Consider the following 12231-nt stretch of genomic DNA (forward strand, 5'->3'; position numbering starts at 1 on the left):
TTCAATATAAGTGAGTATTTAGGATGACAGACCACAATTCGTCAGGCCACAGAAGCCTGATTTTATTTGAATTTATTTTATATTTTTAAACTCCTAGAGAGTTGACTTATTACCAACATATTGTAGACAACATTTCAACACCCTACATCATCTCTTCATCACCAAATTTTGATATATGTAATTGGCTGCAATTTAAACAACGTGATTGGGAAAGACAAAAAGTAAGGAAGGCATACTTCCTAAATGCTTGAATAACTTAAACACTATATCAAACAGAGGAGAAAAAATTGTTGCACTGCTCTGTTTTGGCAGTTATTTTGCCTTATGCCAAATATCTATGTAAAGATCACTTGGCTGTGGCCAGAAGTGCTCTATGTTTCAAAGTCAGCCAGGATAAAATACTATAATCTGTATGATTCTTTTCAACATTTATTTCAACATTCTTTTCAACATTTATTTCATAGTGTGATTGCCTCACATTTGTCAATTCTGTGGTTATTTTATGGGATTGTTTCTTTTTCAGTTTTTATTGGTGTGAGGGTTTGCTGCAATTTGACATACTTTATTGTACAACAACAGTGTTAATTTCAAACTATAACATTCATATTCAGGCCCTTGGAGCTGTGGATGGCAACGGCATCTTCATTCGAGCCTCTGCCAACAGCAGACACATACTCTACCACTACACCTCCAGGTTTCTACTTGAATTGAATTGAAGCGAGTTCAATAATACTTAGTTGCAATGCAAACTACTTGTAAAAAAAGAATGTAAAAAATAAATATCAAATATACAGGAAAATCATTTTCCTTTTTGCACTCTTGTATTCAACTTCTGAACCTCTTGTCTTCAAAAAAACAATGCCGCCATGTTTATCCAATCAGACATTCATACCCCATCTGAGGATACAGCGCTAGACATTGACATTGTGAGACCCTGTGTGGTCATCAGCAACGAGGCCTCTCTACTGAGTGGACTGAGTGGAAAACCTATTCTTTCCAAAAACTCATCAGAACTCAAAGGGTCTTTAATTGGCATATTTCCACAGCATGCCAATCACTTACTAATTTTTAGATTTGCCTGGATCTTTGCATGTCTTTGCCTCCTGATGCCCACGTACCCATGTGAGCTCTGAGGACGAAACCATTAGCTGAAAGAAGGGGCATCTAGGACAGAGGGAGCACTGTGGTCTGACTCACAGTTAGTGTATCATGATATCATGGCTACAGTATAAGGTGTACAGCAATCAATGAAGTGTAGCATTTAAAAAAAGAAACATTTCTAATTAAGGTACTTCTCAAATTTTTGAATATTATGAAGTAAATAAAAAATGTTTTAATATATATGAATAAATAGTTGTTCTCCTCAATATTTGTATTTAACTAAGATTACACAAAGATTATTAATCGGGAAAAACTTTTGCTATTCACATGTAATGTCTTGACGAATACATGAGGAAAGTCTGGGTCTGATTAACCCTGTGTCAGGGTTTTGACATTTCCCCCAGTTTTGAGTTTTCAGTTCTGCCCCTCCTGTTTCCCATCTGCCCTGATTGTCCACACCTGTGTCTCGTTATCCCCTGTGTATATCTAGTCTTGTCTTTCCCGATCTCCCGGTTGGTCCGTACTGTTTGCTCTCTCCATGTCTCCTCGCCTAGTTTTTGGATTCCTGTTTTTTGTTCTTCTTTTAATGCTGCTCTGCAGCGTTTTTGGTTTGGTTTTGCTTAATAAACCCAGTTTTTGGAACCCCTGCCTTCCGCTCTCCTGCTTTTGGGTCCTCAACCAAACCACATCTTGACACCCTGAGGGTTCTGATTAGCCTGGTATAGCTGATTTTAAGGAACGAATGGAGGTTGTTGAGGCAAGTCTGCTTTATCTTTAACATTTAACAGCATGTTTGCTACTTGCTGGCCAAACAACTCCAGAGCCGTTAGTTGTGCCAGACAGTGTGGAATTAACTTGTTTTCACTGTATTAGTTTCTCAGAATTGGTGTCACATGGCTTTGATTTAGCTCCACCCACTCCAGTTTTTAGCAATGCCATCATGCATTTTCCAGTAGAGACCATACACTAAAAAACAATGGACAAAGCATTAAGTCTAATGACCCATTTGTTGGTGAAGAGTGGTTTTGAAGCCTCTTTTTCTTCGGACTGGGGGCAGTTGTGTTGCTCGGTAACAGAATGAGAACACGGTCATCGTAGGACAGGGCGATATGGCCTTTTATTAATCTCGATATTTTTAGGGCATGTTACGATACACAATATAGGCCTATATCTCGATATTTTGCCTTAGCCTTGAATTAACACTTTGATGCATACTGTACAATCACACCAGTATGATGATTTTATATGTCTACATTAAAACATTCTTGTTCATACTGCATTAATATATGCTAATTTTAAACTTTCATGCAAAAAGGGGGAAATCACAACTAAGTCAAATTTACCAAAACTGTATTTATTAAACAGTTACTAAGCAGTGAGTGGCACAAACATAAAAATTGTCATTTCAAAACAGAAAGTGCACGTTGCATCTCTCTGAGGAGGAGTGGAACTGACCGGCGGTCCCGGACAGCAGCGCCGACACCTCAAGCTAGGCGGTTGACGATGCACGTACGACAGCACGTGACTGACGTATGTAACTGGGTGCGCTTGTTTTATGTCTCTGAGAAGGAGAGACGAGACAAGAGAGTGAGAAAAGCCTGTAATTTAATGCCCTCGGCTAAAAGCAAATGCGTGACAATGTATATTTGAATGTTCACGATATAGTCATTTTGTACATCGCACAGAGTAGAAGCCGAGATACGTCGAAATACTCGATATATCGCCCAGCCCTAGGTCATCGTATGTTCAAAAGTAGCTTTGTCTATCAGTTCCTTCAGGGGATCCCCGCAGAAATATCCCCACAGCTGCCGGCAGACGTTTACGGTAGAATATACCTTTTCACATGTTGACTCGACGATGAAATAAAGAGATCACTGTTGCGTTTAGCTGACGTTGAGTTAATACAATGGGCTCTGTTGCTTCTTGTGCAGTAGCATGATGAGGAAGTGACTGAGCCGACTGGCTATCAGTCATATTATAAATAAAGCTAGTAATACAAGCAGTCCAGTCTTCAGTAAAAAAAAAAGGCCTGAAGAAGGACCTACACAACTTAGTTTAATTTGTAAGGTTTGCAAAGTCAAAGAACAGACCTTCGAGTCCAAATGCCTTGGCTCACCTCATCTGCCATCACCCATCACAAGTTCAACAACAAGCTGCTGACCAACACAAGTAATGTCCCAAAAAATGATTAATCACCTGCTTCATTTAAATTTAATCTTAGAAAATGTTATTCAGACGTTTAGGGTCCATAGGACTGTAGTGAACCTCCCTGGATGTGGCCGCAAGAAGGAAATAGATTTAAAAAAATTTAAGAGGCAGATCATACAAATGGTAACCAAGGAGGCCAAAACAACTTCAAAGAGATTCAAGGAGAACTCTGAGGTGAAGGTACATCAGTGTCAGATTACAATGTTCATCATCGCTGGAGCCAAACTGGATTTACTGGAACATGACTGAGGAATCAAAATACAACTGGTGTTAGGACTTGAAATATGGCTGCAGGCAGAATCGGTACAATATTCGGAATCCGGGATATGGCAAGAATAAAAATGTTCCCATACTTGGAGTTTGACATGCTCCGAACATGAAATCTACTTCAACTGCTGTTCGGAGAGTATCCCATGTGGATATCATCTGATTTGATTCATATCTCGTAATATTCGGTCAGGGATTCTTGGTGTTTTTGCGCAGTGAGGACTCCATTGTTGGGAGAGAATCATAAAAGAAAACAAAACCAGACTAAAATTTGTCAAAATGCATATTGACGTGCCGCAAAGCTTTTGGGAGAGACTGGAGCCTTTGAGCTTTATGTTGACAGGCACAAAAATTAAGTCTTAAAAATAAAACACTGTAATCTTTTTGGGCTGTTTTAAAACCAATGTATGCTTCTCTGTCCAATCCACGGAATGCAGAGCCCCTCTGCAGGACCTCTGCAGGACCTCTGCAGAGCCCAACAAGCACCCCCAAATTTTTCTGACCACATGCCTTATGGCATTATTTTCCCGTCATTAATCAACCGCATACTGTTTGGATTTAAAAGCATTAGTCTGTTTTTTTTCCCCTTTCAGATATTGTACTGCTCTGTCTCAAAACCCTGACTGCATGCAGAAACGTTGCCGGTCTCTCTCAAATCCATTGCTGCTCACACAAACCTCCCTCTCTGCAGTCTCAGCCCCTCCCATCTGCTCTCAGGTTGTTTCTGCTGGATTGCAAAACTGGCGCTCCCTCATTTTTCTCTTCATGCTTGGATTGTTGTGCAACATCGCTGTCAAAAGTATGCCAGCCAATAGAACACACCATTCGATCCTGACCAATGAAATCCTCACATCCTTTTGCTAGTGCTCCAGGGATGGAGCAATAGCAAACATTTTTTCTTTCAATTTTATAGTCAATAAACAACTCATAAAATAGAATTTTCTAGTAAAATAACATCAATTTTATTAAAACACTGACTTTCTGTTGCTCTGATGGAGGAGGAATTGACGTCATCTGACCGAGACTCATTTTGCCGTCATGGATCGCCCCGGTGAAGAAGCTCGAGTGTAAGATTTTGACAGTAGTGTAGAGAACTTATTTGGCAATACTGTTAAATGTTGTCGTAGTTTGGAGGTGGTTGAAGATGAACCTTAATGTAGCACAAAATAAATCAGCTGGTCTTCTTAGTTAAGCTATCAGTGTTAGCAATAAATCTGTCCTCCAAAGTTAGATCCTGGCTGACCTACACCTCCGTTTACCGTGTCAAGAAGGTGGTGAACCAAGCTTGAAAATAATGTTGTGGTTTATTTTGTTTGTTTCGATCGTTTTGTTAATGTTAATGTTTGTGAATGTCGCTGTTAGATAAGATTTTGCTTCCGGTTTCATATTTAGCATGTCCGTTGCTATTTTTACCAGGAGCTGCAGTGGTTTAATCTCTGAATCATAAACCATCATCTTCTCCGAGCTAGTAGTTATCCCAAGATCGTTTCATGCAACTGTTAGTTGTTGTTTTTCTTTTCTTTTGATTCTCCTCAGACACACAACCTCCATCTTCATCTCCATCCTCCTCTTAATGAGCTTGAATCCAGGTGAGCCAGGTGATTAGATAGATAGATAGATAGATAGATAGATAGATAGATAGATAGATAGATAGATAGGCTTTGGGTTTGTTTTATCGCTTCACCCACCTTTACAGAGGTAGAGCCCTTTTTATTTTTAAATCTTCCTCTAACTTTTATTTATTTATTTCTGCTGTGGTTGCAGCTGAGCTCCACAAATCTTACTCAGGAAGATCATCAGAACTGTAGATAATGCTGGACGTTATTGGAGGATTATGTAAATCCTTATGGTGAATATTGTTTTTCCCCTCTTTCATTTCATTATTGATGTCTCTAATGTCTATGTGTCGACGTGGACAAGCAGGGCATGAAGCTGTGACGATGAACAATGTGTTACTTCTCTTCAGCTACAGTAACTTCCAGATATCAGCTGCATTGTAGCAGAAATATGTTGAACGGTAGTTGCAGTAAAAAGTCCAGCTCTATGTGCTATCAGTGACTAGATTGTCACCCATCAGGACAAGGACAGAAATATTAGCTGCAGCTATTTGTTGTTAAAACTGACATCTTATTTTCAGGCTGGAACAGCGAGGAACCAGACTAATTCCTGCCTTGAATAAAAGATACAGTCAATCATTTCTGATGTTGCTGCAACCAAGCATCTTCTTGATCGGACGTTATTATGTTTTGGTTTGTTCTATTTCTTCAGCTGCAGTGACGTGCTCTTCTGCATCATGTCGTCTACCAACACATCTGGACAACTGATGAATCGCAGGACGATTACACGAAGAGATAAACCAAGGTAATTGTAATCTGCTTTATGGGATGTCTAATGTGATCCTATAAACATGGGATGAATCCATCCCAATTTTATTGATATAGTACAAGAAATATTCCACTGTTGTTGCCTAATATCAAATAAATTCTCTCTCCCAGGTACGGAAGACCCGATAGTAAAAGTGTCTATGCTCTCAAAGACCTGCAGCGAGCTGCCGGACCCTCAGCTACATGGCCAGACCTGCAGACCTGCTGATGATCATTGATTCCAGCAGGATGAGGACAAGGAAAGACCTTCCCAGAGGAAGTGGGAGATCGTGGCTTTATGGCTTCAACATAGCCACCAACCGAGCCGGATATAGGCATAGGCAAAGGGGGGCAATCCCCCCCTCCCAAACGCGAATGGCATGCAAATTCCCAAATTTCAAAAATATTTAAAGAAAAATAGTTTAAAAAATATATAATTAAAAAAGAGCACTCTCTGTCCCTCATTCAAAGTAGATACTGAATGGTAGATGCACAGGGAGGGCGTGGCCAGTCACTGCACGTCTGACTCACTCAGCCACAGCAGAGCACACAGACGCGCCGCCGTCAGCTGAGCTCAGCTGACAGCGGCGAGTTTTATTCCGCCGTCCGTCACCGGAATTATTTCATTACTCTTTCCCTCAAGTGTTCTGGTTCTCTCCCTGTATCTATCGCTCTTTGTAACTTGAAGTTAATCGAGTCGACTATGCACAGATTTCTGAACCTAGCACCGGCAGTAGCAGTGCTACGGCATTAGCAGCGACATTAGCATCGTTACCCGCCTCGTCGGCTGGTACTGCTCCTCGACTCTCCCCGAACTCTTACCGTTGTGCCCAGTCCAGTACCAGTACACCTAGTTATAGTTGCACCGCAGCCCCTGCTGTCCCCGTTGTTCCCAGCCCAACCAACAGCTCTGATTTTCCCCAAGCTTGATTTTGGGAAGAACACACGCTCATTCAACCCAGGCTGGTATTGTGGTTTTCCTTGGCTCAAATATTCTGCAAAGCTTGATGCGTGCTTTTGTTTCCCATGTCGTAAATTTGGGGGGAACAATGATAGGGATTTGGTTTTAACAAAACAAGGATTTAATAAATGGAAAACTGCATTGGAAAAGGACAAGGGACTCACAAAGCACGCATCAAGTCAATGCCACATAAAAAATGCAAAAGCCTGGTCTGAAATGTCCCAAAGAGGCCACAGGGGAAACCATTGGTAATTTAATAAGTCCCACACAAACTGAAAAAAATAGATATTATATAAAAACAATTGAAGAAGTAGTTCAGTTCCTAGCAGTAAATGAACTTCCACTTCGTGACAGTCTGGAAATGCTCAAATGATGATTTCTCTGCAGGACTGTTCTTAAAAATGCACTACACACTGGCAAAGGACCCCCAATTTTTTTTTTCTCCCCTTGTCTGCATATATATTAATAGTTAATACCAAGTTTGGTAAAAAATTAAAGCACATATATGCATTATAATCCTCAAACAAAGGTTGTTTTTTTTGTGTGTGTTTATGTGCGTGAGTGTGTTTTCTTCACCAGCCCTCTTGGCAGTCTACTATATTCTATTAGTCCCTCAAGAAAAGGAATGAGAAAGAAGAAAAAAAAGAGAAAAATTCTTCTGAAGAGGACTAAGATCACCAAAGGTGGAGCATGAAAAAGTAGGAAAGAGGAGACATGACAGTGATGGGTGCAGTTTGGAAGGGTGTGATGTGTTGTAGTGTATGTGAATAGATTTGTAATGAAATTTAATGAAAAACAAACACATTCCACCAAATGCAAAATACACTTCTCACGACATACAAAATGAAATTATTGAAGCACTGGCCACAATGGTATTAAATAAGATCAAATATAATTATGACAAAGCAGATTATGCTGGGTTTTGCATTAAAAGTGATGGAACTACGGACATACGCAATGTGGAGAGTATGTCAGTCATGGTTAGATTTATCTGTAAAGACATTCCAGAGGAACACCTGATTGGTCTGCTTGACCTCAGTCAGTTAAAAGCTGAATTTATCACCACCCAAATTATTGAGCATCTTGCTGACTCAGCCTATGCAGCTGAAATTATCAGTCAGTGCTATGATGGAGGTTCTGTCATGAGTCAGGTCAGGGGTGGGGTTCAGGCCATATTGCAAAATAAGGTAGGGAAGGATATTCCTTATATCCACATCTATAACCACCAGCTGCAACTTGGCAGTGGTCCATGCAATGCAAGCAAAGCCATGTGCAAAAACCTATTTCAATCTATCAGGATCACTGCACTCATTTTTTCACCGTCATTATGTGCCAGAACTATGATGTTCCCTCCCTTAAACGACTGTTGGAGATCAGGTGGAGAAGCCACCATGATGTGACCAAGTGTCTTGTGGAGAATCTGGATTCTGATGTGAGTATCCTGTCAGAGGTTACAGAAGACAGAGCCGCTGCTGTTGATATCTGTACAGAGGGCTATTGATGATGTTAAGGAGGCATCATTTCTTTGAAATATGAACATTTCTCCTAAAAGTTCTGGGTTCCTTGAAGTCTGCAAATGCTATGCTGCAGGCTCATTCTGTTGACCTGTGCTGTGCTTCAGAAGTAGTCAATGCATCTCTGCAGGCTCTCAGATGAGAGATGCGGAGAGTGAGATATTAACCAGCACACCTGCTAAAAGAAAGAGAACAATGAGCTCACTGCTCACATGTAGTGCTGTTATGGCCACTGTAGGCCATGCAGAAGACTCCATGACTCCTGGCCAGGCTTTGAAGAGAGCTCTTCTCAACATTTTGGACATAGCCTTTGTAGAGATGGAGACTCTCCAAAAGCAATCCTGATCTCATGAAAGCAGTTGATCGCCTTCAATCTCAATCTCCCTCTTCTAGATGTTTCCATGTTAAGTCCTCTGCAGAAAACGGCAGGAAGTGACAGTGACAAGCTTTCCAATGAGATTATTGTTGCAAAAATAATGTTGGAAAAAGAATTCAAAAAAACTGATGATGATGGCAATGTAGAATCCATAGACCTCTCCACCGTTTGCAAATATCTGCATAAGAATGCCTTTTCCTCAGCTCCATCGCATGCATCTTTCAGGAGAACAAGCCTGTTGACGCGTCAAATGACGGGGTTGAATATTGCTGCAGGTCGCGTTCTGGCTCTGGCCGCGAGTGGCGCTGGTCCCGGTCAGACACCAGCTGACCACAGTGACCAGACGTGGAGGTCAGAAACAAGCAGCTGTTATCCTCACATTTATGATGGGACATCGCCACCACACAGAGACAAACATGTGTCAAAACAGCGGCGGCAGATCAACACATTCCCGGTGCAGAGTCATGCTCGTGGGAAGATGCAGCGATGATGATGCTGTTCGGGGTTTAGTCCACCGATCATCAAACATCTGAGCTGGATACAGAGGTTCTTCGGTTATCAGTCGACTTATACCGACTTTACTCCAGATATTTCGGTAAATTAATCACCTGACGACATGTGCATGCTGCTCCACCTGGCTGCTGCTGCTCGTCCCCGTCAGGTATCGCAGCAGCTCTCTGCTGGTCTGTCTGGTTCTGAGCTGAATCAGCGGGACAATCCCAAGTAACACGTAGTCAAACCAAACGGAGCAAATACATAAATATCTCCGCTGTTTCTCATCATCAGTTGCTGCATCGGCAGGACTAAGAGCTCTCCAGTCCCGACGGCTCTAGTTGAACAGCCCGACAAACCATCTCTGATCGCGCTGTTTTCTTTACCGAGATCACAAGAAAATCAGAACAGTGATCTCCTGTTTATTTATCTTTTATCTCCTGTTGATGTTTATTTATCTTTACTCCACCAACTCGAAATATTAATCACTTTTCTAAGCGAACGGCGCTAACGCAGTTCAAACAGCAGGTGTATCCGCGCCTTTAATCTGATTGGTTTAGAGTAAATCGTGTTTTATCCACTGCACTGCGTCCCCCACGTGGGGTGCGCTCTTATGATTGGCTGAAACAAAGGAAGACATCTGATTGGTTGCAGATCCTTCCGTGTTAAAAAAAAACGTATTTGTGGATCGAGTCACGTCAGGGGAGTCTCAAAAGTCACACACAAATCCAGCGCAGCTCACAGACAAAAAAACGTTTGTAAATCAGGTTATATTTGTGTGTGCATCATAAATACATTTGTATATCTTGTCCTACGCACGTGTGAATTGTTCTGTGCATGTGTGAAACGGTGTGTGTATTTGCAAATCTGTCTGTGCATTTGTAAAACTTGTCCTGTGCATTTGTGTATTATGAGACTGTTCTAGCTCCATATGGGGGTCCCTCCGGGTCGCCTCCGCCTCTCCTCCTCCCCTCCGCCGCGCTCACCTCTTTTTCGCCTACGACCTCAGATCAGACGAGACAACCCGCTGAATTTAAGCATATTACTAAATAAATAGGCTAAGGATTCAAATCAGCGAAGCGGTCGTGGTCGCATAACCTGCCCGTTTTACAACGAGCTGGACCGTAGCTCCGTAGCTCCGCTCCCCGGAGAGCGGAGCTGAAACTCCAGGGTGCGGAGCTACCTTTAAGCCTGAATGATGGTTCCGCGTTAAATCGACGCAGAGCCGATTTAACCCTACGCCGTAGGATACGGCGTAGGGTACACGGCACGTTGCGCGTCGCCGCGCTCCCTACGCCGTAGGCCCTGCGTTGGTGTAACGCGGAACCATAAATCAGCCTTTAGCCCAACATACGGCGTGCTGCATGTGACGTCTTTGTTATTGTTCCTCTGCGCATGCGGGTCAGTTCAGGGCCGCGATGCGTTCATACACAAGTCGGATATAGGACACATTTTAAAAGATAATGTGAACAGCCAGACAAAAAAATCGGATATGGGAAAAAATCGGAATTGAGCATTAAGGTCTGCAGTGTGAACGTAGTCTTTGTGACAGCGTGATACCGCTACTGACCGCTAAGAACCTAAAAACCGCAATGTCGCTTTGAAGTCAAAGAAAAAACGTTGCATGCAAAATGTTGCACTTAGTTTATTATACTATACCAGACAGCTCCTCTTCCACAAAAGACGTATGTGCTCTTTCTGTTAGAGTTCTCATAAATTACAACTTTATTCTCGTAATATTACGACTTTATTCTCGCAACATTACGACTTTATTCTCGTAATTTTACGACTTTATTCTCATAATATTATGAATTTATTCTCGTAATTTCCAACGATTTTTTGTCTTAGTTTGGCCCTAATACTGTCGTAAAAAAAAATAACCCTTGTAGTGGAAATATTGTTTACACAATCTACTTTTGAACACTGTAAGTGGTACACTAATCAATATTTCTGACAATATTTCCACTCTGAAAATCCTCATATATAAAAAAAAAGAATGTGAAAAGTGTCAGGTGAGGTCATTCTATCTCATCCCTGAAACAGCTGCTGCTCTGAAGCCTCCGTTTTTAGGAATCTTTTTAGGCGCCATTAGTTTTCTTTCCTCGCCGAGGATTGCTGAGTCATTATCCTGTGACGGTGTGACCTTTGTTCAGCCTCAGTTTGAACTCAAGACCGTGACCCAGAGAGCTTCTGGTGTTTTCCCAAAATTGGGGTACATGCACGGTCTAATGCAAAGCCAAAATACTGCATCGCATCAGAAGTATTAACGCACCATAAGCAGTTAAACCAGCGAACCGCCTCCGATCCGGAAAAACGCTGCTCCACCTGCACACACAATGAGGAGCACCCAAACACAACACCGAGCCTGCAGGGACTCGCTCTTCACTCCCGACTCACAATCTCGCACAGCTCATTCACAGCAGGAACATTCAAATCCACCCACCCTTTTTACTTTATTAAGATCCCACGCGTGTCTTTGTTGCACCGTGGCGAGCATCCCGGGAGCGCGCAGCATCATTCTGATGCCAGTGCGTAACTGCCCAGTCATAACTCAGCGATTTTAGGTTCCCCCGTGGATCAACGTGCATCCCCCCCCGACCTACCTGTGATTTGAGAGGGCGGCTCAGATGCAGAGAAAAACTGAAATCAAGAGATGCTGCTATTACATGCGGCAACAGCCGAGCTTATCCATCCTGAAACGCAGTGAAGACACGCCACGCAGCTCCGCTGCATCTGCCGAGGATGCTCGGAGACCACGTGACCGCGGAGGACAACCTGCCTGTCTCCAGCAGCCCGTGGACTGCCCGGTGATTAATGCTTGTCATGTTTCAATCTTATCTGGTCCGACCGCTGCACAATGTTTCAACATCTAACTTTACCCATTTCAGCACTACACGACACACACACACGTGCACACAAAAGTATATCATGCACACTTATCACCTCCTG

General features: G+C 42.3%; 1 protein-coding gene across 1 annotated transcript in view; it reads right to left on the reverse strand.

Annotated features, from left to right (window-relative positions):
• The window catches only part of slc4a3 (solute carrier family 4 member 3), an 87022-nt gene extending 75047 nt beyond the window's left edge, over positions 1–11975 (reverse strand). Inside the window, exon 1 of the mRNA XM_061723881.1 lies at positions 11886–11975. The gene's annotated coding sequence lies outside the window, so the exon portion shown is untranslated. The remainder of the gene's footprint in view (positions 1–11885) is intronic.
• Between the last annotated feature and the right edge of the window lie 256 nt (positions 11976–12231).

Source organism: Cololabis saira, chromosome 6 (assembly GCF_033807715.1).
Source record: "Cololabis saira isolate AMF1-May2022 chromosome 6, fColSai1.1, whole genome shotgun sequence".
Lineage (NCBI taxonomy): Eukaryota > Metazoa > Chordata > Actinopteri > Beloniformes > Belonidae > Cololabis > Cololabis saira.